General features: G+C 36.1%; 1 protein-coding gene across 5 annotated transcripts in view; it reads right to left on the bottom strand.

The window, feature by feature from the left end:
• The window catches only part of grid2 (glutamate receptor, ionotropic, delta 2), a 517,587-nt gene that overhangs the window by 262,149 nt on the left and 228,489 nt on the right, over positions 1–26,949 (bottom strand). The window lies entirely within an intron of this gene.

The following is a 26,949-nucleotide window of genomic DNA, read 5'->3' as shown; positions in this document are numbered from 1 at the left end:
TTTTGGAGGAAAGAGAGACCTATAGTCCCTCAGAATAATTTTTATAAATTGTACACTTTTATATATGATGTATTTTTTCCATGTTCTAAAATGGCCGTTTTTCAGTGCATTAATGTGTATATGTTATATAGTTGTATAGATTATATACTATTACATATGCATTTTTCCTCATTTAAAAATCACTGAGAAAACCTTTTTCAGTGATGAATAGGGTAGACGTAGTGAAGAAAAGAGAGGGGTATTTAATACAATATAAATATCTAATCACAGTCTAAAATGCCACTTTTCAAATTTTTTATTTTTCAATATTTAATTAAGATTTTCTAGTTATATCAGAAAATGGCAAAGGTTTCCTTGGCAAGTACACACTTTCCTCATCATCCTCCCACTTTTGGTGCACTTGAGAATTAAGAGAATTACACATCTTCAGACATTTCAGGGAGACACGGAAAACCTGGAATATGTGAGGCATAACTTTGAAGATTACATGAGGGCTCTCTTTGAGATGAACATGGCTAATTCCTGTCAAGTCACTGCATTAGCAGTATATTTATAATGATAATAAGTAGTTTTAATGAAATCACCCTCATCATTCAGGCCTTGAGTCCCTCACACTTTAGGTGAGCAAACAAGTATTATAGAAACATATATTAAATAACATTATTAAAGGTGTTCAAAAGCTAAACACAATCGAACCAGTAAAAAGGCCGCAGACTTGCATGATTCATAACTGAGCAAAATAGGACAGAAGTAGTTTTTTCTTCTTCTTTTTCTTTTGCTGACCAAATTAAGACACTTTTTCTATGACTACATGGTATCAGAATGGAACAAAATAATTATGCACAGTCTTGCGAAAGGTCACTGTTTTACTTAATACCTATTTATAATCCACTGGCGTGAAGATAAGGTCATTTTTTTTCATTAAGTTACAAAAGTTGACCTTCAAAGGAATAACATAAATGTTACCAAGAGTTTAGGTGTCTTGTTGCTATAGAATTAAGTTGGAAATCTTAGCTGTCTATTTTCTCAATTTATTCTCGAAATTACAAGACGTTTTGAGAACATAATAGAGTGGAGAAGTTTCCTTTGCAATACAAAAAGCTCTCATCTTCCATTAATCCTTGAAAATATTCTCAAAAGGGGAGTGGGGCAGCGACCGATCTCTTGGCCATCCTCAACCCACATTCTGAATTTTTTCTGGAAGCTATAAACATGTTACTCCACTTAGGATTGAAGCAGCTCATCACGATGAGCTCAATATTTTTCTTCTGTATTATCTTCTGGAGAAAGTGCTTCCTGTTTTCTCTACTTTGCATGTGGCTTTAAAAGTCTTGGGAAGAGAAAAACTTGGTAATTTTTTTTTAAACAATTTAGAACTGAAGCCTCTATGAAGCAGCAGCTGATTTGTTGGGAGAGTTTCAGGTCCATTGTTATTTTCCATTTTACTGTGTGCACAATAGCACACTAACTGGTACAGGTACATATGTTTTTCTCCCATTAAAGTGGATTTCTCCAGTAGAATTTTACCCTGGCTAATCAGCCATTGTTTTAGCTTTTTTTTTCTTCTTGAATATATTCAGAGGCGAGTGAGGAGCATCTATTGTGAACTCTTGGGAGTATGGATGTTGCAAATGACTACATAGCGGTTGTGGTCTTATGCTGTTGGATTGTATATATGATGGTATTTTGGTTATGATTAAAACACCATAATTCAATAATTATACTTATTGAATTGCATCTGGCTGTTTTTATGTTTTTTTTAATTTACCAGCTAGTTGGGGAACTACAGGTGGAAATTAGCACCAGAGCTACATCCTGGTCCAGTCCATCTTTCCTTTTGCCATTATTGCATGTTGTACATCGTGCCTGTTTTGAATAAATAAAATTAAAAAATTTTCAGTCAAAGGAGAGGTTGTGAATGATGACACTGATTTTCTGTCCTGTCTTAGAATCATAGTCTGCCTGTAGTTTTAGTGATACCAGCAGACAATTTCCAGTAAGCTTCACAGCATTGGACTGACACCTTACATAAATCACAGCCAAAAGTTAGTGATTGGGTGAAATTTAAAACCTCAACAGAGTCCACGCCTCCAGCAAGCAATCATTTCTCAGTAGCTGTGGATTCAGCCCCTCTGTACAAATTGAAACAACAAGGGGCTGGATTTTCCCAGGCTAGCAGTTCTGCTGTTAAACACTCAGGAAGTCTTTATGTGGGCCTGATAGTGATAATCTATAACTCTCACTTCACTCTAAACTTTGGTCATATGCTAGAGCAGTTCACAAGTCATTTCTTTCCATTCCAAGTCAGGTCTCAATCTTTCACCCCAATTCAGAGTCAAGCTTCAAGAGTTAACTGGGTTTTATATTTCAAACAGAGAAGAGCAAAAGATTTAACCTAAAGCTTAGCCCATTCTGTCACTTCTTTCCTTCCTGTTGGATAAATGGTTAGCATGTCAAAATAAATGCTCAGATGTTGCCTTTGGTTTACCTGAGTGTCTATCTTATTAGCTAAGAAACCACACATGACAAAGAGCCATATATCCACACATTCATTCCTATGAGACGTTTAAAATCTACACTGATTTTAAACTTGGAGATTATAGACAGAGAGAAAAAAACAAGCAGCTGGAGAAAATCGACATGCACATGGATAATAGGAGTATCAAGAGAAGTTAAGGTTATAGCTTGTGAGAGGTCCGAGGTACAGTATATACATTTAACTCAGTTTGCAAAATGCTTGCTGGTCAGAAATTGTACCTCGGTACCTCGGATGCTTATCCATCCCTCCAACTACCCATCCATCAGTCACCGTTTTTAACCTAAGCAAACTGAACTAGATCTTATTAGAATGAACTGGCCCCACATATCCTGTGTGACAAAATGGTTTCCCTTCCTTTGAGAAAACCTATTTATGTTTGTGCCCTCAGCAGTTTCAGAATCATTTAGAATGGCTTGTACTTTCATTAACGTAAGGTCACTGACATCAGTTAGTTGCCCTAATTTTCTGCTGTGTAATGTGTTCATTCTTGCCAGCTTTTATTTTCACTTCAGTTATAGTCAACTTGTTTGCTTTTTCTTCTTCTTGCCTTGCAGCATCCTTCATTACTTTAAACAAACTTATTTTGTTGTTCACTCTCTGCTTCCTGGCCCATGGCAGAATTTATTTGGTTCCTCAATTCCTCAACACCGCATGACAACTGCACACACTGGCACAGGGATGCAGGCTTTCACACAAGTATTGACAAACTCGCACACATACAAATCACAGTGCTATGCATTCACACTGCTGTTCAGTGCTGTAGTCAAACCACATAAGTGGTGATATACAGTATATCATAATAAAAGAGAAACCATGTGAGAGACAGCAGTGCCATCACTGCATCCATGAGAGCTTTATGGTCATTTAAGCAAGTCAATTTCAAGCATCTATCATTTTACCTTTAGTGTTTAAAACTATTTCTTTAGTCTGACAGGTATGCAATTATTTTTTTCTCCAGTTTTGTCCGAAATTTAACTCTGAATGTACCACTCATGCTCATTATTCTTCCTGGATATATTCCACTGGGCTCTGTGATCTCTTCTGAACACATTTTCACAGAACCTCCTGCTGTTCCCTGTTTCAGCTGTCCTGACTTTTATGTTTGATAACCTGAGTTTGCAGTTTTTGGCATGTTAAAAAAGGTTCTTCTTTTGCTTTACCAGTCAGGTCACGTAGGACAATTCAGCTGCACTTTCATTCTTATGTGTATAATTAACCAAGCATGTCATCAACTAAGTCAGCAATGTTTTCATACTACTGTTGGAAATGTAATTTCAAACACCCCACCTCCCATCCCTGTTTTTTAACATTGATCTCTTCATCATTTAGATAATAAACAGCATATTTGCTTATTTTTAAAAAATGCAGTATTTTTTAAAGTAATAAAGCCTAAGAGTTCAGCTGCTGACAAAAAAAGTAAATCAGACAAAGGAAATGTTAAACTGTTTAAACTGTTTATGACCTTGCAAAAACAATGTGTAAATATATATATATATATTTATGGACTGCAAGAGCTCAATACACAGCAGTTAAAGTCACCTTCTCCCCACTCCCCAATTCAACATTTAGGCGTATGCTCACATTTTATACATATAAAAATGACTGCAAACAGACGTGCAATCACACTGTTTCTCTTAATTTTAAAACATTTCAGTGGATAATTATGTAAATGGAATAGAAGATAATTTATTTTTAAGATTTTTTACTCAATTTTTACCATTTGCATGTGAAAAAGGCAGAATTTTGTGTTTCATAGACACAAGTGAAATAACCAGGCAGGTTTCCAGTAATAAATTATAGTCCACAGCTTGTGAGAATAGTATTATAAATATAACCATCACAATCCCTCTTCTCTTTAGTTCTTTATAAAGATTATACAGCATAAAGTGAATGTCAAATGAGCTGTTTCTTTGTGCATTAGACACACACAATTCACCCATAAAATGAACACATTACTCCATTTCAAAATAGGATCCACAGAAAGGGGGTATAAAGAGCTTAAGAATGGAGTAGAGAGTCTATCTAACAGACCTGGTATCAAATTCCAAACCTTAACATTGTGCCCTACATAAAGGAGAAATCATTGATGAGCACACAAATCCTTAATGAGGACACTGCATAACTAAATATTTATTTTGTTTTTTCTTATTCAGTTTCTGTACAACACGTTCTCTATGGTGCCTCATTCACAGATGTGCAGTGTCTGTATCCCATCCCACCTTTTCAGGCTATTAATCTCCCTTTCAGCCAGACATTCTTTTTTCCTTCTATATGAATCTTGTGCCATTTTATCTTTCTAACTCAGATTACCATGGTAACAAGTTATATAAGCACAGGCTATGGATCCTCTCTACCAGGGTGCTCACCAAAGTGTTTAATGTAAACATTTTCATCAAATCCAAGGTTCTTTATTGCATTTACATTTTTATCAACCCTGATGGAATTGAGTTACAGAGACCAAAACCTTTACCCAAGCAATTCAAAAATGTTCTTCTGACATTTTTACTGTACCAGCTTACATCTTATTCAGGCCCAAAAACTGGATACAGTTATCTGTCGATGATAGGCAGAATGTATCTTAGGGAGAATTTAAAGTTCAACACAGGGCCAACACAGAAACACACCAAGATGGCTACTTAGATGTACTAAAACAAGGTATTTTGAATATTATTAATATTTATGCTTTAGCACTGCTAGAGGAAGTCCAAACACTAGGGCACGAGAGAACGCAAACTCTACAGAATAAATCCAAGGCTACGATTCAAACTGGAGATCTTTTTTTCCAAGGAGACATTGGTAATTACCACACCGCTGTGCTGCTTCTGTGTAACTTTGTATTTACTGATATTGTACATGAAACATGTTTGAAATGTATCTTTGTTCAATGCATTTGTGATTTTTTTTTTCACAAGTGAATTGGATAAAATACACAGCAATCTTCAGCATAAGATAGCTCATCTTCTCCACAAGTTGAAAATAATTGCATTTCCTTTCCCACTTATAACACATTGGCATGTGATGTACAAGATATTGAGAGTGGATTTGCACACATCTGCCACAGGTTCCCAAAGTTTCAGGAGAATTGGGGTAAATTCACACCAGCCCTCTTTAGCCCACGTTAATACTCTTTTTCATTTGCCTAGAAAATTTGGTTGATTTAGGGAGGTGTGAATGTGTACTCAAACTCTAATGCGGACCAAAGAAGTGAACTCTGGTCCTCCTAAAAGCCTAGGTCTCGGTTCAGCTGAAGTGAACTGTAGTGCGGTTTGAATGTATGTATACGTGAATGCCAAGTGGTCCTGAGACCGCTCCAAAAGCAGGAAACGCACTACAGCAGAGGGTACTTGTGTGAAAAACAACATTCTTCATAGTTTGATGCCTCATCCCCGACTCATGCTGAGCAGATTTTGTTGAACAGTGTTTGTTTTTTCACATTTACCCAAAGACAAAAGAAACATCCAACAACTGCTAAAATCTGAGGCCACCCCACTTTTGCTTACATTTTTAAGAATCAAGTTGTGCTTAGTGTCTTGTTCAGATTTTGTTCTGTCATTTCCTTCAGTGATTCTTAGTGCAGCATTTTCACAGGCAAGAGGATAAACAAGTTGCTAATGGGGTTTCATTTGTTTAACACAATGCAGTGTGAAAGCATATCTTATCAACTTAAAATGTAACAGATGTTACAATTTTGAATGTAATGATTATCATGACATGTAAACAGAAACAGAGTCACGTCAGATTTTAGCAGTTGTATGACTTCATTTTTATCTTTGGCAAAAAACTACCAGCAATTCCTCCCGCTAGCGCAAGACATGCACATTTGCTTTGGTTTATTTATCCAGAATGCTTTGACCTACAATTCATGTTTTGCTTTTGGAATGGTATTCACTTTGCTTGGCACATACTTATGCATTCAAACCACACCTAATAACCCTGGTTATTAGGTAGACCAGAGTTTGCTTTTCGATTTCTTTATGGTTCCATGTCATAAATGCCGGGGTTATTTCTGTGTGTTTTATAGAGATAAGAATAACATTGATGCTGTGTAAAAGATCGACAGCTTGTTGAGAATTTAAAGCTGCAAAACCAACAGCTGAAGAGGCAGTCAACAGACGGTGGTGAGGATGCATGCAGTGTGATAGGCTTAGACGTTGACAATTGTTGAAAGGATGTAGATGACCTGCATGGAACAAGTACTCTTAGTTTTCCTGCTAATTACTCTCTGATTCCAACTGAACACACCTGGAAGATGGCAGCTAACATCCTTTCATCGACATCATTAAATTGACTTTTCACCATAGTGTGCTGTGAAACCCCAGTCCTCTATTGCAATTTCAGAGAAGAAATTCTAGAAAAGACCATAACCATCCACCAGTCACTACAACAGCTTATTACTAAATAATTAATATAGGCTAGTGGACAGACATTTCTGCCTATAGTACACATTTAAAATCAATTAAATGGTGCAGTTGTTGTGGCTTGTTAGGTTAACAACTGACCTAACAGAACTTATGCAGTAGATCATGAACAGTTTATTAGCTGATAATTTAACCACTAAGAAAAGACATTTAATTTTGTTGTAAAGTTTGCAAAAAAAAAAAGCCGTAAACAAAGGATGCAAAATATACAAAGTTTTAGAGCGCATCTGCTATTAAACCGGTTAACATGTTGTTTAAAAAAGAAAATTGAGAGTCAAGATAAGATACTAGAGGGACAAAACTTAGAAAACAACATCAGGATTTGTTGTAAGAATTACCATGCAAAGAGAAACTATGCATGGGACTTGAAATATACTGCATTTGGGTTGAAGCAGCCAATACCACAGGAAGGATTGCACAGAAAAAGGTAATGAATTCCACAAAGTATCAACACACTCTGAATGCAAATGTTATGCAGTCAGTCCAAAAACTGAAATGAAACTGGCTTCTGCAGGAGAATAGTGGCAGGAATATTTCAAAATGCAATTGTCCCGCAATTTGAACCTCAGTGAAAAACTGTATGCACAAAAACTAAAAAAGTAAATAGACACAAAGTAAACAAAAAAATGGGTACACACAATTTCAAAAGTGACAGGAACTGCAGCTTTAAGAGACTCTTTCGAACTGCATTAACTATTGACATTATGACAGCAAAGATGGACCGTAGCTTAATGCCAAAATCTTTGGTCATGGGAGAAAAAATACTCTGTGAATCAGAAAAAATTAAAGACAAAAAGACAAGGCAACCTGTGCCATTCATTACACAGGGTCTTTATAGAATAACTGTGCTGGAGGAAAGATAACTTTTGACCAATCATACTTAGCTATTCTATTCTTAAAGCTATGTACATATAGCAGATCACAATGAGAATTACTGCATCAATTTTCCTCTGAGTATTATTCCAGTCATCAATTCAGGAAGGCAAAATCATGTTCGCTGTAGATGGCCTCCTGGATGCCGTTACATCGGCATGCACATGCCTATTTCTGTAAGCCTGCAGTGCACAGCGTGAGTGGCACTTGCCAAATAAGAGGAGCAGCAGGATACAGTCTGCAGGTTAGAGCATGTACAGTAGGATACAGCTACAGGAGGAATATTTACAGCAAAATGTTACTTAAACATCAAAATAGCGTAGATGGCATTTACAAGGTCAAATTGCGCAATAATGGTAGTGTCTGTAGCCTTTAGTTAATCTTATCACTTCTTTTGCTACAGCCTGTTGAATAGAGAGATATTCTGTAGCAATAACTGTTGCTTACAAGAACAACTCAGTGAGGCCAAGTTGTATATCCTCTCTATGATCCCTGTCTGATTGATTGTGCAAGAATTGTTCATAGATAATTAATGCATTTGTCCCAGTTAGAGACTTCGGAATTTTGCAGGAAGTACTGTAGTTACTACGTTAGCAGAGGTGATGGAATAGAAATCTTTAATTAGAAATGATGTGTTAACGTAATTTCCTTGTGTCTTAATCTTTAAAGGGGAGGGAAAAAACATGGCAATGGGAAGAAAAAGTGTTTCCTTTAAAGACTTGGGAAGAATAAATAGGGAATGTAATGTTTTTAATAGTATATTAAGACAAACAAATAAAGAAAGTTAGAAGAGGATGAATCAACAAAGAAATACCAAAAATTATGAACATCTTCTTTTTTCCCCATTCATTGGTACATTGTTTTATTTTATCATGTAATATAACAATGTTAGCCCACCACTTCAAGGATATCTCTCACGGTCAAACAAAATCCTGCTTAAGGGCAATTTCCAAATCCTTTTGTGTTCCACTTTTTGTAACTTTCTGATAAGCTCTAATACTTTTATATTTATTCTCAGAGGACACTGATACGCCATTTTTGTATCTTAGTTATTCAAAAATAAATAATAAGGATACCAGATAATAGGCAAAATGTCCTCAAATGTCTTTAAATTGCAACAAAAAACAACAACTAATTAAACAATACATATTTTAGACAGTTAAAAAGTAGTATATATATTATATATATATATATATATATATATGGAAATTGTAAGAGATAAAGCTGAAAAGAAATTAGGGAACGTGCTCAAATGGTGGAAAAATTAAATATGCTTATAAAATATCACTGAAAACTTGCAAAATATTAAAGCAAATTAATGTACTCCACACAGGATAGTTAGGTCCAAATCACATATGAAGTTATTTTTAAAACAAGTGATTTATACAGTAGCTTAATCATTCAATTGGAAATCAATTGAATCAAGACATAAATGCCTCTGGTCATATAAGTTAAGCTTCAATGCTTTCCTCATATTCCCAATATGTTTTTAAGCAATTTACAGGAACTCATCGACAACAGAAAATGGAAAAGTGAAGGGAGCTTCACTTCACTGTGAACTAAGATCTGAAATTCACTCTATGGGTGAATGTCCTTTAAACAGCCTTGGGTTTCTCAGACCACATGCTCAAATTGTTAGTTTTTTAATGTAAGTGTAAGTCATCTTCAGATTTGAGGACTGGAAATTGCTTCCTCTAAGTAGGGGGATTTAGACTTTATCCCACTAGATTCTCATACAAAATTGACACCTTCAAGGTAAACTTAGTTTGACGCTAAGCTGCTTGGACATAGAAAAAAAAAAAAGTGTTCTATTGTTTTAGACCATATGACATAAACATAACTTGATTATTTCAAATTTACATAGTTAAGTTTACACAACTTTCAAATCCAACCACATTCTCATGAAGTCATAGTGTTACTTACACATCAGTTACAGTACTAACTGGGCAGAAGCCATGCAATGAAATAAAGAAACTGAAATGTTATACTTTGTGAAACTAAAAAAATGTAATGTATCCCATGATCCCTCTGTGAAATGTAATTTGATGTTGCTGCAGCAGCTACCAGTGCACATCTCTCCAATATTAATACCAACAGAGCTACAGAAGAGTAATGATGTGGTCTACACAGTTTCCCAGGAGAGGCAATGACTCTGCGTCTAACGGTTACAGTTGGATAAAGATTAAGACAAAAATATTGCTACCATCTATGCAATGACGGGAGGAGTAAAAGGCAAGAATCATCTGTCAAAGGATAAAACGTTCTGGATAAAAGTGGTATTTTAAAAACTGTAACTTTACATTGATGTCACATTTATGAACAATGCAACATTATATTTTACATCTGTTGATTAAGCAACATAGTATGTGGTTACATGAGGGACTGGAGGAAGATGTTTAGTAAAACAAGCCAGTAAGATGTGGTGATTCTTGGTGTACATCAATAACTGGAGTCCTGAGTCAGGTTCCAATTATGATATCCAATACTAAAATGTGAAATGTGTTCAAGAAATAAAATTAATGTGAACTGAAGGGTCAATCACCATTTTAGCTACTTCCTTGCCTATGAATAAGTTCTTTGACATGTAATGTATGACTGTTCTTCATCTGCTTATGCCAAGTACTCCTACTAAACAATCAAACTTGTATGTGAATGTGGAAAATCATTTGTGTGTATTTCTGTATGTCCCTGGAGGCATGTGTGTTTCTCCTGCTTACCGATGTATAATTTAAGGCATCATCCAATATTTATCAGAGGTTTGTCACCACGGTGCCAAGAGCAGACTGTCACAGTGTGGCCCCTGGTGCCTCTTGATGACTCAACCAAGTCTTTATCACTTGTGCAGTTTTTAAAAGTTAATTTGCTTTTGCTTGTTAATTTGACCAACTAAAAAGCCATTTAGGTTTCAGAAAAATAGTGAAAAACTAAGATAGGGAGAAAGAGTAGGAGAGAGGGAAAGTGTTTTGAAAACTGACTTACTGCAGGAATTCAAAATTATGTTCTTCTTGTCTGCTAGGCTGCAGCCAAACAAGTTATTTGACCAATGAATCATATACATATCACCTTCTTATTATACTTTTTATTGTTTATGTATTTTCAGCTATTAGTTTTTAAATGAATTCATTTTATTATCATTAGTTTCCTTTCCTGAAAGGTGGTCAACATGACTCTCTTATGAATCCCATTTAATTAATGTAATATTTTTCAACAGGTTTAAGAAAATAATGTTTATTAATAGAAGATTGAATACTAGATTTATGGGACCAAATTCCTTATCCATAATATTATTTTAAAGCCAAATAAACATTTTGTTTGATAAACATTTCAAATGTTACCAATAAAATATAATGTGCATATTTAGACTTACGTATCTGGAAAAGAGGGGGATGCCAAGCGTTTGAGCAATCTTGCTGCAGCTCATGTGTAGACATAGACTGTCTTGGTTAGTTCTGTCTCTTCATGCTATCCCAGCCGGACTCATTGATGCTGAGAGAATAAATCTGCAAGGGCTGCACCATCTGTTGCAGGACTAGTCTTTGTATTGCTTGGGGTAGCTTCTTAAGACTCTTGTTGTTTGTTTTGGCTCATTGTCATAGCACAAAATGGACTAGTAACTTGGGAATTTGAGACATATGGCATAATTGACAAGAATCTAATCTTTTGTTCTTGATTAGTGGATAAGTACATGTAAAACCATACCTTTTTACCAAGTACTTTGATTTTTGATTAAAAGTGGCACATTATGGGTTAGAGTGCTATTTCTTCCAGCTTGTTTTCTAGTTTTAGTTCTTTCATTGTTGTTCCACAATAGAACTCCTTTCTGAGTTGGTGTGTATCACACAAATATCACCCAAAGAGTGGGTATACTAAAATAATGTTTTTATGCTTTGATATTCTATTAAGTTTTGCGGTCTTTAAAACTGAGTGTGCCATTGCAAAGGCCTTCTTTGCAATTGCTGCTATGGGTCTTTAGACATGTGTAATATGGACCAAAGACATAAAAACAAAATAAAATGCAAAGAGTTCAAATAAATGATCATGATCAGATATATCTATTAAATATAAAACTGATGTGTGCTACACAAATTCTCCCTGAAACAAACAGTTTGGTTTCTGTTAGTTCTGTCTAGGTGCAAGAAAGGGCAAATTTATCTTATATTTGTCAATAGTTTTATTTTAAATATGCTGTAGGAGCCGTAGTTTGATAACTATTATAAATATCGCCACGTTTTACGAACAGAGGGAATTACCGTAGTTCAGTTTTTGTCGCTTGTTTAACTTTTAGGAATTGCAGCGGCTGCAGTGCGCCACAATAAAGGTAATCAAGCTGATAAACAGGTGAAGAACAAAACTAGACAAAACCACTTTTATTCTTCCTTTTCTTGCTCTGTGTTTCGGTATTACCCTACACGTGGACCCGTTGCCATGGCAACCGACAGACAACAGCTAGATAGAGCGGAGATTATGTTCAGGACTACGAGGGGGAATCAACACCAAAAACAAACAATTCCCACACAAAGAAATACGCAAAAACACCAAAACATAACATCCAGTTCGTTACATTATGTTGTCAGGCACATTATGTTGTCAGGCTTGATGTCTTTATTACGATTATTAATAAATTTTCACCTGAACACAGTGGTGGTTGATTGGTTGATTTAAACACCCGCCCTACTGATGACCTGGTGTGTGAGTTGTCCTGTTTTAGTGATAACGGAACCAAAACACAACGAACTGAGCAGCACATGCTAAGGTTATTAAAGTCAATAGCAGGCTAGGAACAGCTGGGCTAGCATAACTAACTCACTGCTCACTTTATCAATGTTTTCTTTAAATGAAAACATTTTCCTCATCTGTTAAATCTGAAACCAATGAACCTTGTTATCTATGGCTGTCATAGGGTTGAATTAACCGCTAAGACTCAGATGAATTTTTCCACCATATACATGGAAGAGCATGGTTTAAAAAATATATTCCAATGTCACTGTTATAGAACTGTTGCAAAGCTTGGGATGTTAAGGTCACCAAGTCTCCAACCAACCGTCAACAGTCATTTGAGGCTCTCAACATGCAGAGTCAATTCGGGAAGAAAATTTGTCCTTCAACCAGAGTTTACAACTCTGGCTGAAGATTATCAAATCTCCCAATGGAGATTTGATAATCCCCAGTGGGAGATTATGCAGTGGGCCTTTTAGTTGTAGCATGCCCAAAGTTAAATTTGGCAGAGGTATGTGATGCCGATATTTTTTCTCTTCCAAATGCCCTGTGAACCCCGTGAAATCCAATGACCCATTAACTCCTTAAAATGCAAGAACATTTTAAATGAAAAGTTTGAACAGACTCAGTCCACAATACTCTGAAAGCAAAGGTGATTAAGATATGAATGCACTGTGTGCACCTCACGTACCACAGTTAAGATGTACTTATCGGATGGGAAGACTATTCCAATTTGAACAATCAAATTCATTCAGTTTCTCCACGACAACGCACACATGAGCACCCGTACAAATTTACACAGAAGTAATAAACTTTAAATAAAAGCTAAGACAAAATCTAGCAACAACTCTTAAATTTATCAAACTGACAAGCAAACAAAAAAGAACAGAGTACTGTATATACATTTGTGTGAAACTACCGCTTAGGGGGGGAGTCAAAATAAGTTCCTCCTCTTAAACAGTGGAATGTTATCTCTTTTGATGTGTCACATGTTTCATAATATTTCAATATGTGCTTTGGGGGGTGCTAAAGGACAGAAAAGCACAACAAATATGCATGAAGAAAATATACATGTGTGCATTCACCCTACTCATGTCTTGCATTCCCTTGGACCTTTCTGTGCCCTCTTCACAGTTTTGAAATAGCCTTGCAGTAGCTAGTAGATGTCGCAACACATAAAATGACAGCGACATCTCCAAAGGCAAGAGTAAAGTCTTTCATGCTGAGGAAACTGTTTTAAAGGTCTGAAGGTATGCATAAACAGAAAAACACAAAGGGTCCTGTTGGGTGCTGGATTATAAATAAGGTACAGGTTCTCCTAAGGTTATATAACAACTTATTGAATGCAAAAAAATTAGAAACAGACTTTATTGTCCAATAAAAGTGGAAATTGAGGTGTAACAAAAGCATCAGATATATGGGCTCACACAAAAGACCTTTAAAATGGTAAACTACACAAATAAAGCACAAGATTAACAACAATATACTGTACAACACTATAACATAAAAAAGACTCCAGTTATTAGAAACAGAAATATCAGACTCACAATCCAAAGGATCTACTACTGAGTCAGATTACTTTGTGTATTAAATGTTAAAGTCAGTGTATTTACAGTACAATTACCCCAGAAATGTTATTTAAAAAATAAGTAAAGTATGCAACTTAGGCATATACATGTATAAACCAGTTTAACAGTTTTTCCTGCCTATAATAAAAGGTGCAATGCAAGACTTTAAGAGAACCTGTTTTTTTTTTGTTTTTTTTCAAAAACCGTCTTTATGCAGGTTTGCTGATGGTTCATTACTTTTTTGTGATTGTCTTTTAATCAAAAGTTATCATACTGTTTAATCAAAAATAAATTATTTGAGTTTTTTGTGTTACATTTAAATGTCATTTTCAATACTTTGTGTGTGCCAATCATTTGTAAAGAGGGTGGTGGAGTGGAGGGTGGGTGTGGACAGGTATCATGCAAAATCAACTTGAGAAAATCAGAACAGCTGCAGCAGCACCTGGACAGCTACACATCTGCTGAACTTATGTTACAAACTATTTCTTGGTCCAACATTCCTAAACAGCCTTTATAGTTGTAAATGGCATCATGGAGGAACACTGTTATGACGTGCTGAAGGGGGAGTGTTGGTAAGAATATAATTTTTTTCAAGAGACAGAGGCCAATTTCAAGGTGTCAAATTGTAAAGTTATTTTTTTAGATCTTTTTTGATATAACCTGAATGCTTTTGTATATAATAACTGAAGTTAACAGTTAATTGAAGGTGCTATAAAATGGCACTATGTGCATGGAAAATACATACCACCACTTTAAAATATAACTTGTTCTGTTATGTTCTTCCATTTTTCTCTAAACCTTTTATTAACTTAGTCTTATAAAATTCCATTTCTGTTTGTTGTAAGCACCCTCTGTCCAGTATGTTTAAGATTTTGCAACAGGTTGATAAAAATCTCCTTTCTTTTAAAGGACTTTTTGGCTCTTGTGGCCTTTATTTCACAGTGCTTTGACAAGAAATAGGGTTGTGGGAGAGGGGGAAGACATGCGGCACAGGTCAATGGGCCGTGACTCAAACCCATAACAGCCGCTGGAACAGTACTGGAAATCTCCATGCATGGATTTGTGGGCTTTACCCCATGCGCCACAGCTGCAACACTCTTTAATGAAAAAGTATTAATCTCATTGAACTTTCTACAGTTTGTGCGGTTCCTTGATTTTAATGTGGATCATATTTCACTAAGACCTGTGTTTTTCCTGAAGTGCTGCAGTGGCTTAGGGATAGAGCATAAAACCCATACCGAGTCCTTAGTCCTCAACGCGGTGGCCATGGGTTTGAGTACCAGCCAGATGACTTTTGCAACATGTCTTCTCTCTCTCATAACCCATTTTCCTGTCTGACCACTCAAAAAAAGGCCACTAGAGCCAATAAAACCTTTAAAAATAAAACAGTTTTTCCTAACAATGAAGTACTATAGTTCCTAGATATGTTTAGACAGTAATAGTGGGAGTGAATTTTGTCCAGCTATAACTGTAATTTGATACAGTTATAGCTGTAATCAAAGTGATTAAAAGAAGAAGTGAAGTCTGGCAAGAACAATATGCCACTAAGATAGCTCTAAAATTACACTTGGGAAAGCTGAGTCTGTGGCTATCTTTAGGTCAAGACACATGACAATACATGTAACAATAAGAGTGATGGACGGATCGAGATTGACGACAGTCTGATAATATTGGTCTAGATGATGTGGATAAGTGCTGTATAAGTAGCGAAAAAGATCCAGTCACCGACTTCCAGCTGCCCATCTATCCATCAATGTAAGTGCGAGTGTGTACGAGTGACTGTGGGCAGGTGAAGGGCAATTTCACCGAAGAGTTCATTCTCTGCCTTCATCTATCAAGCTTGGAAACATTAGAGGAAGCTGTGTGTCCCATCAATTATTCCCCTCAATGCATCTATAATTGATGACTGCTACTTAAAATAAGACACAGAGGGACTGACAAGTCACTGACCTAAGTTAAGGAACTGAATTGTAGTTTTGGTGAATGGCTTTCTTCAGGTGTATGTGGATAACTCTTTAAAAAGGAAGGCATATCTGTGTTTTTTCATGTCCTTTCAAAACTCAGCTTATCTTATGCTTGCCATATGTGAGTGACAAAATGAATTTACTACAGTGAAGTGACAGCCTTCCTGATCTCACTATTTCTTGGCCTTGGGACTTGAAATCTGACAGTATACTGACATTCAAAGGACAGGGGTAACAAAAACAGGCACTTTCTCAGACTGCCATACAAGGTCTTATCCAGTAAATGAATTCAGGGGACAAGTTCACGAGAGAGAAAATGGTAGCTGTCCATCAAAATTGAAGTGAATTTTGTTTTCAGCTTTAGTTTATTGTAGAGAATCTCCCACCAGTAGGATTCACACCAGAGGTGTGACCAAGTCACTGTGTTGCAAGTCTCAAGTAAGTCTCAAGTCTTTGTCCTCAAGTCCGAGTCAAGTCTCAAGTAAAGACAGGCAAAAGTCGAGTCAAGTCTCAAGTCAGGAACCTTTAATTTCAAGTCATTTCGAGTCGTTTTTATTTTATTTTATTTTTATAATTTGCAATTATACAAAAAATTCAAATAATAGACCATTTGTTCGTTTTAAAATATGTATTTATCTCAAATGATAGAACATGTGTAGCTGAACACAAAGTATAAAAAATATTTTTAAATTGGACCACTTTATTGCCCAGTTCTGTTAAACTTGATATTCAATAAAAAAAAGAGGAAAATGCTGACATTTCCACAGCACAATACAAAGAACCATAACAGCAGTTTTTTCCTCTTTTCTCTGACCTGTCAAAACAATATATTGTCAATATAATTTCCCAACGTAGATGTCTTCAAATACACCAACCATCCTTAGATGATACTAGACCCGGCTCATCATCATGATGGGACAGAGAGACTCTGTTCTGTGTGTTCAGGTCCAGAATCTGCTTTCTGTTCCGGAGCCCCGCTCACTATCCACCGGCTTCCTGAGCTAACACGGTGCACATTATTTGTGGAGGCATTTGAAGGACCGGATTTATGGTAAATAATCACCAATTTAACCCGGAATACACATGCTAACACGAAGTTAGCTAAAGTCAACTATCTTACAGCATAAGAAAAGTGCCACCTATCGATCTTTGTGAAGCTTCAAATGCCGGACAAAGTTGGACGTCGTGGCATCTCCATCCGATATTCTCTTCTTGCATGTTTTACAAGTTGCAGTTCGTTTTTTAGTCGAAAGTTCATAACCTACGTAGCCAAAAGAAATTACTCGCGGAAGCATATTCGAGCGGTTATTTCGTATTTCGTTCCCTGAGCTCTGTAGCTTTGCCGCGTTTTTTTAAACGTCCAAATCCTGTTAATTTGATTGGTTGTGCTGCAGCTACGTACACATACATACATAAGGAGAGAGGAAAACCATAGTGACGGTCTGCGCATATTGATACGGAATGAGTGACATTAATTAATGATGCCACTTTATAAATAATGTGTTTTAAATTTTAAGACTTTGAGTAAAAAATATCAAGTCTTTTCAAGTAAACAGCTTCAAGTCGAGTCAAGTCCCAAGTCAATGGCATGAAAGTCAAAGTCAAGTCCGAGTCTTTGAGCATTTTTTCAAGTCAAGTCTCAAGTCGTGATTTTAACGACTCGAGTCCGACTCGAGTCCAAGTCATGTGACTCGAGTCCCCACCTCTGATTCACGCTTGTAGCATCTGATGCTCTGCTATCAGTTTGGCAAACAGCACATATAGTGTGAAGTGAATCCGGTTCATAGCTTCACACTTTTTGCTTTTGGGCATCTGTTGAATTTGACCTTTTATATGGTTTAAAGATAAACCAGTTCTACCATCCATCTTGTTCACAGCATTAGGTACAAAAATTATTTCCTGGTATTCCTTCCTGACTTGCTCTGAAACAGTATCAAAGATTTTCATACAACCCTTTTGTTTAGTCTCTAAAGCTGCTAATGACCATGGCATGTGATAATTACCTTTCTGTGCTTAGAGAGTTACAGATGTGGAAAACTACCTTTCCTCAAGGCCATTGTGGTCTTGCACTCCAATTCAAGTGAAAAGACATCAATTCTAATTCAGCTCATTTTATTTATATGTATGCAATAAGGAGCAAAAGTAATCTCAGGGCACCTTACAAAAACAAGAACAATCCATACAGTTAAATTAATTTTACCCACAGTTAGGTTTACCTTCCATAATCATAGGATTGCATAAAATCTTCAATTTGCAATTTTCCATTCTGAGCAAGCACTAGGTGACAGTCAAAAGAAAAACTCTTTGGAAACATCAAGAACAATTCAGGATAATCGGGCTCAGGATGGATGGCCATTTGACTGAATAAGCTTTGGGTTAAAAAGACAAACACTAATAAAGCCGGTAAAGATGTGTGAGTGGCTTTGTAAGCACATATCAGCAAAGCCCAAGTGTGGCAGGTGTGGCGGACAGTAACAGTTCTTCACCAAATTTACCAGCATTTACCACACAAAGTATTTTCATAGAGGCACAGAACAAATGAATGAAACAACAAAAAGCAGGGCAATATTTCACTGTTTAAGCTTAATATATTAAGTGAGCAATATTGGCAAAAAGCCACTTGTGGCTCTGAAGCTGCAGGTTGCAGAGCCATGATCTAGCAGATGAAATCTGTGAATGAAACAAATGCAACCTCTTAATGTTTATTTCAATGTTAAAGTAAAACTTTGAAGGTGGGAACAGATAAGTTACGATTTCTGTTTCTGATTTCTGCCACCACATATGATCATAAGAAACTGATTTAGTATTATGTCTTCACTAGAGCAGCAAAAACGAGGGCTAGGACAGTTCTGCAGGGGCATTGACCATTGTTGGTCTCTGACTAAAACCATCCATGGGGTGGATGATGTGGAAGTTTTGCAGGCCTTGATGGAAAACTTCAACAATCCAGTGAACAACCAGAATCCAGAGCAGACAATTTCAAAATCAACTTCAATGCGTTAGCCTTTCTTAAATTCATTAAAATTGTCTTACAATGCTTAGTGAATTTCTATCTCTAATATAGTTATGTTCCAAAGAAAAATATGGGACATTTTTTTCTGCCCAAAACTCCTCCTATTCTCCTAGCATTTCTTTTTCCCTTCTGTCCTTCCTGTGTCTGGTCTTGTCTTGTCTCAAAGCATGCCAGTGGCCTTGTCTCTCCCTATGTGGCCAGTTGTGTCATAGGTGATCCATCACCACAGGTGGAAGCTTATTACTGGGCAAGCCCCGTGGGTCCGCCGATCCTGACAAATCAGCTATAAATGCCAGCCTTCAGCCAAGTGCTCTGATTGGTTCTGACAGGCACAGTGGGCCTTATGCCAGCTTTTTGCCCCCTAGACCCCAAAAAAACAGGTGTAGGCAGGTATATGTGCGTGTCGTGTCTTAACTACATTATTCAGCACCTGCTGTTGGGGGTTTATGTCACAGGTTTCTGTTCCCTTGTTCCCTTGGCCCGAGAGTACACACTGTAGGAGTCAGCTGTGTGTGGGAGAGGAGCTCTGTGTGTAAGCTCATTTTTGTGGGCTGATGTGCCCATGTTGAAGTGTCACAATAGACTGTAGTCTCTGTGTGTACAAGCACATTCAGCATTTTTTCTTCAATTCAACCCAATGCCAACTTTTTTTATGCACTATGTTCTTTTGGTGAAACTTTTTTGCTGATGCAAAGCTTTAAAACTAATTTATCACACACTCCAAGTCCAAGTTTGTCACTTTGATGAAGTCATCACAATGTTCACAGCGCCAGACCTGGTACATGTAAAATATATTGATTTTAGTGTAAAGGTGATACACGTTCTATACAAGTGCTTTATTGCTTCAGGCTTTATATTAACTTTTACATAACAGTATGTTTATGTACCATGGACAATGAACCGCAATATTGACATAATAAAATGAATGTCCTACTAGAAGCTGCACATAAGAAAAATCCACTTCTTCACTGACCACCCACAATAATCCTAAAACAACCCAAATGAATACATGGTTGACGGCTGTTTCTACACCAGAAAGCCCCTTCACCTGTTATCACTAACAGAACAGTAGAATATTGTAGAATAGAATAATGTAGAATAATGGCTAACTTGTCAAAACCGAGACAAAGTGAGCTAACATAAGCCAGGTACCTGACCAAGCCTCTTGGTCAGGATGTTATTAGGACAGGGGAGAAAACCTTTACCCAAATAAATACTAAGTTTTCTTATAAATTCCTCAAATCATAATGTAAATAATTAGAATTCAGGTCAGATTTGTTTTGGGTTAGGACTATAACAACTGTCTTTCAACAGAGCTATTTTAACAATCATCAGATCAATAAGAAAAATGTCATGTCTCTAGGTAAATACAGCATGTAATGAGAAGTCAAGCATATACAAAGCATATGGTATTCTGTCTATGTAAATATTTTATTCTTTTCTTGTTTTCCCATATTTCTCTACTGTTTCTCCATATTTTCCATACATTTGAAACGCATTAAAAACAAAAAGGCTCATGTCTCCATATTCTGTATGGATGAAAGTGGATCAAAAGCAGCACAAATTCATTTTACATGGGTTTCATTTCCCGTCTTGCCATCATTTGAAGTTAAAATCATCAGTGTTTGGTCTGTTATCTTTCTGATTGCCTCAGAAGAAAAAGGCTTAAAAGCAGGATTGTTGGCAGTGGTGACTCATCCATTTCTGTTAGCTAAGAATAAGCCTGTCTGATTACAAGTAAGCAGTAAAGTAAAACAACACTCATTATTAGAAGTTACTGAGGGCCAAGATTACCTCATCACACACATAGCCCCATTTTTATTGTTATATTTGAATGCCGTTGAATTTTAAACCAAACACAGATGTTGTTCTTAACATATTAAGATAGTTCTGGTAACTAATGACAGACCAAATAGTTCAGAACAATCATTTCAAGACGCCCAAAGCAGTATTGCATTTTCCAATTTAACAATGTGAGTAATGCCAAAAATCCCCCCCAAAAAATGGGTAAAAACTTACAACAGGACTTTAAAGGCAACCTTCATAGAAATGAAATCTACTGTTAGTAGAATTTTTTGCCAGCATGTTCTCACTTTCATGAAATCAATTCAGAAAGGACTGAATATGTATGTAAAGATTGTCTGGGACTGGGACACATTATTCACACTTGTTTAGTATTTTAAATACAAATGATTCCTTGTCCACACTGAAGAATCACCTGCTGACTGAATGTACTGTATTCTGCTACTGGCACAATTTGGTGTTTCCACTGGTAGAAAGTGTGGACAATATGCCCGCTACATTTTAACATCACTAAAGAAAACAAGTGTATTAATGATACCTGAATGAGTGAAGAGGTGAGAAGACGAAGAATGAATTCATATCAAATAACTGATCTAGAAAAAAAAAAATAATTCTGTTGATTGCACTCAGTGCTTTAAGTGGGCTGGTAGTTAGAGCCAAGAGCGGTGGGACTTTGATGCTTTAATGACACAGACTTCTTTCATAAGTTCATAATAACAATTTCCACTTCTGGATAAAGGCTCCACAAGGGGAGCCAAACGTCTGGACATGCAGAAGCTTGGAAAATTAACTAACTTGTTGCGAGGTCTGTTTTGTTTTGAAACAAAGATTTCTTATTTCCATTGTTGTTTGTTTTCTTACTTCAAATATCCTCCTAAATAAAAAAAATATTTATATTTGAAGGGTTGACTGTTGCTCAGCGATAATTGTTCAATCAGAAGGTTCTAGGTGCGGTTCCAAATTTCTCCTGTCATGTTGATATGACGTGACTGAATACAATCTCTTGCCCTCAGAAAGAGGCTTCATGTTATCTGGTAGTTTAGATGTACAAATCTAAACATTCATTTTGGCTTTACTCATTTTCATTAGTTAACCAGAACTGAGTCCATCTAATTAAACAGGTGGGGTATAAAGTCAATTTTAATATACTGTCAGTTTTCCTTGACTTCCCTTTGGTAAGAGTGGATATTGTCCTAATGCATCGGTGTATCATCAGTAAATATGTTGTACTATATAATTGGGGAAGAAGGAGGAGGTTATATATCATTTTAAAATGCACATCAAAATAGATTTATGAATGTTTAGTTATATAATATGTTTGGAAGATAAGTTTTAAATGTATTCATAAAAACATTTTATTAAATGTTTACTTACAGTATGTGTACATTCAAAAGTGTGTCGCTTGTCTTTCAAAAGTGTGTTTTTAATTGTGTTGACTGTTCTGAACCTCAAAGGCAATACATGTCAGTAAAGATTATCTGATAGCCTAATGAATATTTTGTTGTGTTAATTGACTAAAGGTCACTGTCTGCACTGTTCATATCAAGAAAGGTTGCTGCTTAAGTAACAGGTTTTCTGAGAACTTTTTCTTATTACGTAGCAGGGTAACATGCAGATTCATTAAATTTTATGTGGGATGACATTCAAGTCAAAAGAAGCTTAACTTAAGACTAGCATGAGTAATATTACTAAAATAAAAATTGCTAAATACCGCTGCATTTAGAAAGTTGATAGAAATATGCTCAACATGCCCTTGATAATAATTATGTCTGATATGTAATTAGAGCATATTTCAGCTCATACAGAAGGAAAAAATAACATGCATTTCTGTTAGTTTGTGGCTGTGCGTATATGCCATTTATTGAAACCTTTGGATGTCCTTTTCATCTTCACATCCCAAAATCCCTCACAGCAGGAAGCAAAAAAACACAGCACAGGAACAGTTCTTAATAATATATGTGCACACACATGCGGGCCCACTCTATAGCCCTGATGGCCTTCAGCCACTTCCTTTCAAACTAATCAGAGGAAAGGAGAAAGTGCCAGTACATCAGATGTTGCACAGCAGGTAGATGACCTACCGGGATGGAAAATTTTCTGTCTACGGGTCTGTGTTTCTGTGTGCGTAAAGGGGGGAATGGCTATGGGTTCTATCTGTTCTTAGTTATATACAGTTTTGACAAAAAAACAAATGCCATTATGAAACTAAAAGGGCACCAGTTAAGTGTGCGTAATGAAATTATTGGTGAGTGTTTAAAATAGATATGCTACCAACATGCAAAGGTTTCTCAGTTTCCAATTTTGATCAGGGAAAACATTGCTTCTTAACTCTTGGTGTGGGAGCTAAATAAAGACCACACATATTTTACTTCTAGTCATGGTCCGGAGAGTGACTGGAGGTAAAATAGCATATGACAAAGCAGAAATAATTGAAGAATAGCTCACAGACAACCGATACAAAACCAATGTAAATGTTTTCTGATTTGCTCACTGAATTGGATAATCTAATATCAACCCAGCCTCATCTCCCTCATCACACTTTTCACAGGGTTTGGAAGCATGTGAAAATGTGTGTGAAAATAAATCATTGTGCTTTGTACAAAACTGAGAGGTGCTCACATTCCCAGAGTCTGAATAACAAGATGCCTCTTTTCTAGAAGGAAGAACAATAATGGTTTTCACACTGCAACTTCCTAAATGCTTGAAGTCTGCAGCTATTAGATGTGGGTTTCACCGAAAGCCATGACCTTTCAAACAATAAAACTGCACAAAAATTCAACAAGTGAGGGAACAAATTGATAAAATTCTTAAAAATAGATTTTCAAAACATAATAGTCACATAGGTATTCTTTTTTATTTTTGTGGCACATTTTGCAGGCACTGAGGAAAGAAAAAACAGAGGAAAAAAGAAAAAATCTCATTCTTGTATACCAGAACTAATAGGCAATCCACTACCTCTTAATAAGCTCATAAGGTAATGAACTGAATGAAAGAAAACTTCTGTACCTGGAAATCTTGATTGATAAAATTACATATTTATTTCTTGTCTTGCTCAAGATTCTGTTTACAAGAAGCTGATAAAGTCATGGACTTATGATTTATTGATTGTCACTTTGCAACACCTACCATTAAAGAGTAAAATAAATCAAATTACCAATTATGTAGTCTATGGCCAAAATGCAATTTTTGCAGGACACATTCTTAATTAAAATGGCAGACACATAGCAACAAAACGTCTTCCCTCCACCGTAATGAGTACATTAAGAGACTGAAATCCCACTAAAAGCAATAACGATCTCCTGATTACCTCAAACAAGGATAGTAAAATGTTTGAAAAGTCATTCTTAATGAGAATAGAAAATGAGGGGTTTTATTTCCTAAAAGGTTCATCAGGTCTTTGCATGCATTGAGAAGTCAAAAAATATAGTCTGAGTCTAGATCTGAAAGGGTGCAATAGAAACATATAAAGGTGATAGACTAAGACTTGGGTCTTACCTTGTTTGAAAAGATGTTATTGGAGCAAAATAGAGAAACAAGGGTAGGGGGAAAAGAAGAACAGGGGAAGATAAGGACAAAAACAGAATGTCAGAGTTTTTCAAGGCAGTCAAAATAAAATTATAAAATCAACTTGCGGTTATCCACAAAACATGAACAACACTTAAATAGCAGGATTTAAGCTTGCTTGACAAATTTACAAGTGAGAAATTCACATAAGAAATCCAGTTGATGCAGCTAAAAAAGGTTTTCTTTTTCATAATTATGAATATGAACCCAAGATCACTTCTTAAGACATGCCCCGACAACCATAACACACTCAAAATGGCTAAAACCGCTAGTTTTGGGATTAGAAACATAACAAAAGCACGAACTGATGTGGGGGTAAAGTGACCTGGTGCCTAATTGGTTTCGTCATTGTTTTGATCGACTTAAGCATAAACTCCTTAAAATCATTAAAAATGTATTAAAGACCAGAAATTAATATTTGGATGACCTTGTAAACCAAAGTTAGATTTTGCATTACAGTTAAATTAAAAAATAAATTCAGCAAACCATCAGGTAATAAGAAGCAAGTAAATGCAATGAACTCATAATAAAAAACAGAGGGGCAGACTGTGATTAATAAAAGGGATATTAGCCCTGAGCTGTGATTCCTACAAGGAGGACAATTCTTCATCACTTGACTGCAACTTGAGCCAGATGGTATCTTCACCCAAATGGCCTCAACATGTTAATGTTATTTCCCCCAACATTGATTGGTCACTTTTTTCTGCTTGGTCAAGACTTTCTCTTTGGCACAGTGCTTCATGTATTGTCCTGAAGGAGTACAGTAGCACAAACAAATCAATCTTTTGTGGTTTCTGTCCAACTAGTATTTTCAAGCAAGATGACACAGTTTTAACTCAATTCTGACAGTATCTTGCCTAGAGGTGCCAATTCATTGTCTATAGCTTTAATTAAAATTGAGTTTTTTTCTGATTTATTATTTTTATGATTCTATTCATGAACAAAAAATAATACCTTGAATGTTCACAAAGAAGGTATCTGCCTTTTTAAGTTGAATTATTTTTCCAATTATGCCTGTCAGATGCATTTTTAATGCTCCTTCCCTTAGTCGTTTTATATCAGTGGCAAAGAGATAGAGTGGACTGAGATATTAGTCACATTTGTTTTGTTTTCTATTCCTTAGAGTAAATGCACCTTTGGGGAAATTATGATTCAAAGAGCAATTTTTTTGACTTTCCCCGGTTGCAACACATTACTACAAAGAATGGCAACATTTACAGAGACTGAGATAATTCATTCTGCAGTGTTATGGCCTGGCTCAAAGGCCACAACAAAAAGAGGGGTGGAGTAGTGAGAAGTCAGCTGGCAGCAAGACTATTACTGAAGGCTTACCAGGTTCTAATCAATAATCAGTGTTGCATTGTGGATAAATGCCCGACCTAACCACAAGGATCCTGCAAGGGTTGTAACACCTCCTTCCTTAAGATGGTGTGCAAGAGGGGTCACCAAAACAAGGTCCTTTCACTCCCATTTCACTGCAACCACTGCATAAGTATACCCCTTAAAGACTGAAACACAAACATGGCTGAATTTAAATGTGACCAATAGTAACTTTTTTTGTCACAAGTAGCGACTAAATACTCACATTCTATTTGATGCTTAAAGGCAGTGTTTCTCAAACTTTTTCAGGCTGAGGACAACTTAACCCATTTAACAAGCACTCACAGACCACCTAGCTTAAAATTGCCCCGCAATAACACAACTTAATATAAGGAACTTGAAATGAAAATATTAGGTTCTTAACTTGCTTATTGTTGTTTTCTTTGTTCATCCTACTGAGAAAGGTGGTGCTGTTTGGCAAATGTGAATGGCCACAACGAAGCCATGAAGAAATCTACTCTGGGCATTTTGAGTTATTTACACATTCTGAAAGTGTGGATTCTAAGCTTACCAACACATGGAAATCAAAAAAGAAATTAAGTGCTGTGCATTACTAAAATGTAGGACTATTTGTAATTTAAAAGCTCAATAAAAGACAAATAAACTTAAGTTGCTATGGCAGAAGCAAAAATCCTCTTCTACACCATTCAATATAAAAATAATCCACCCATTTGTATTTGTCTATTGTTTTTAATTTAATTTAGTAATTTTTAATTAAATAATAATAGCTGTTGATGTGTGAACAGTGTATTATAAGCAAGCAAAGTCATAAAAAGCAAAGAACAGTTCTCAATAACTGACAAGTCCTACCATTATTGTCATAAAAGAATCAAATCACTAGTGAATGACATACATTTTTTTAACAGACATGATTTGGCTTCCTCCGACAAGTAATTATTTTCTTTCCATCGGTATCTTCAGTTTTTCTTTTGAGTGACGCAGTTTTAAGCCATTTGCCCATTATTATTTTAAACACAATCATTTGGTAAGCTAGCTGTATGCATCGCATTTTCAGATCACGTCATGGCAAATAAAAGGTTGAGTACATGCAGTACCTTGCGGACCACTAGAAGACACCCGCGGCCCACAGTTTGAGAAAGACTGCTTTAGA

Source organism: Xiphophorus couchianus, chromosome 12 (genome assembly GCF_001444195.1).
Source record: "Xiphophorus couchianus chromosome 12, X_couchianus-1.0, whole genome shotgun sequence".
NCBI classification, from domain to species: domain Eukaryota; kingdom Metazoa; phylum Chordata; class Actinopteri; order Cyprinodontiformes; family Poeciliidae; genus Xiphophorus; species Xiphophorus couchianus.
The sequence above is the reverse complement of the archived record's forward strand: the minus strand, read 5'-3'. Positions and strand labels throughout refer to the sequence as shown.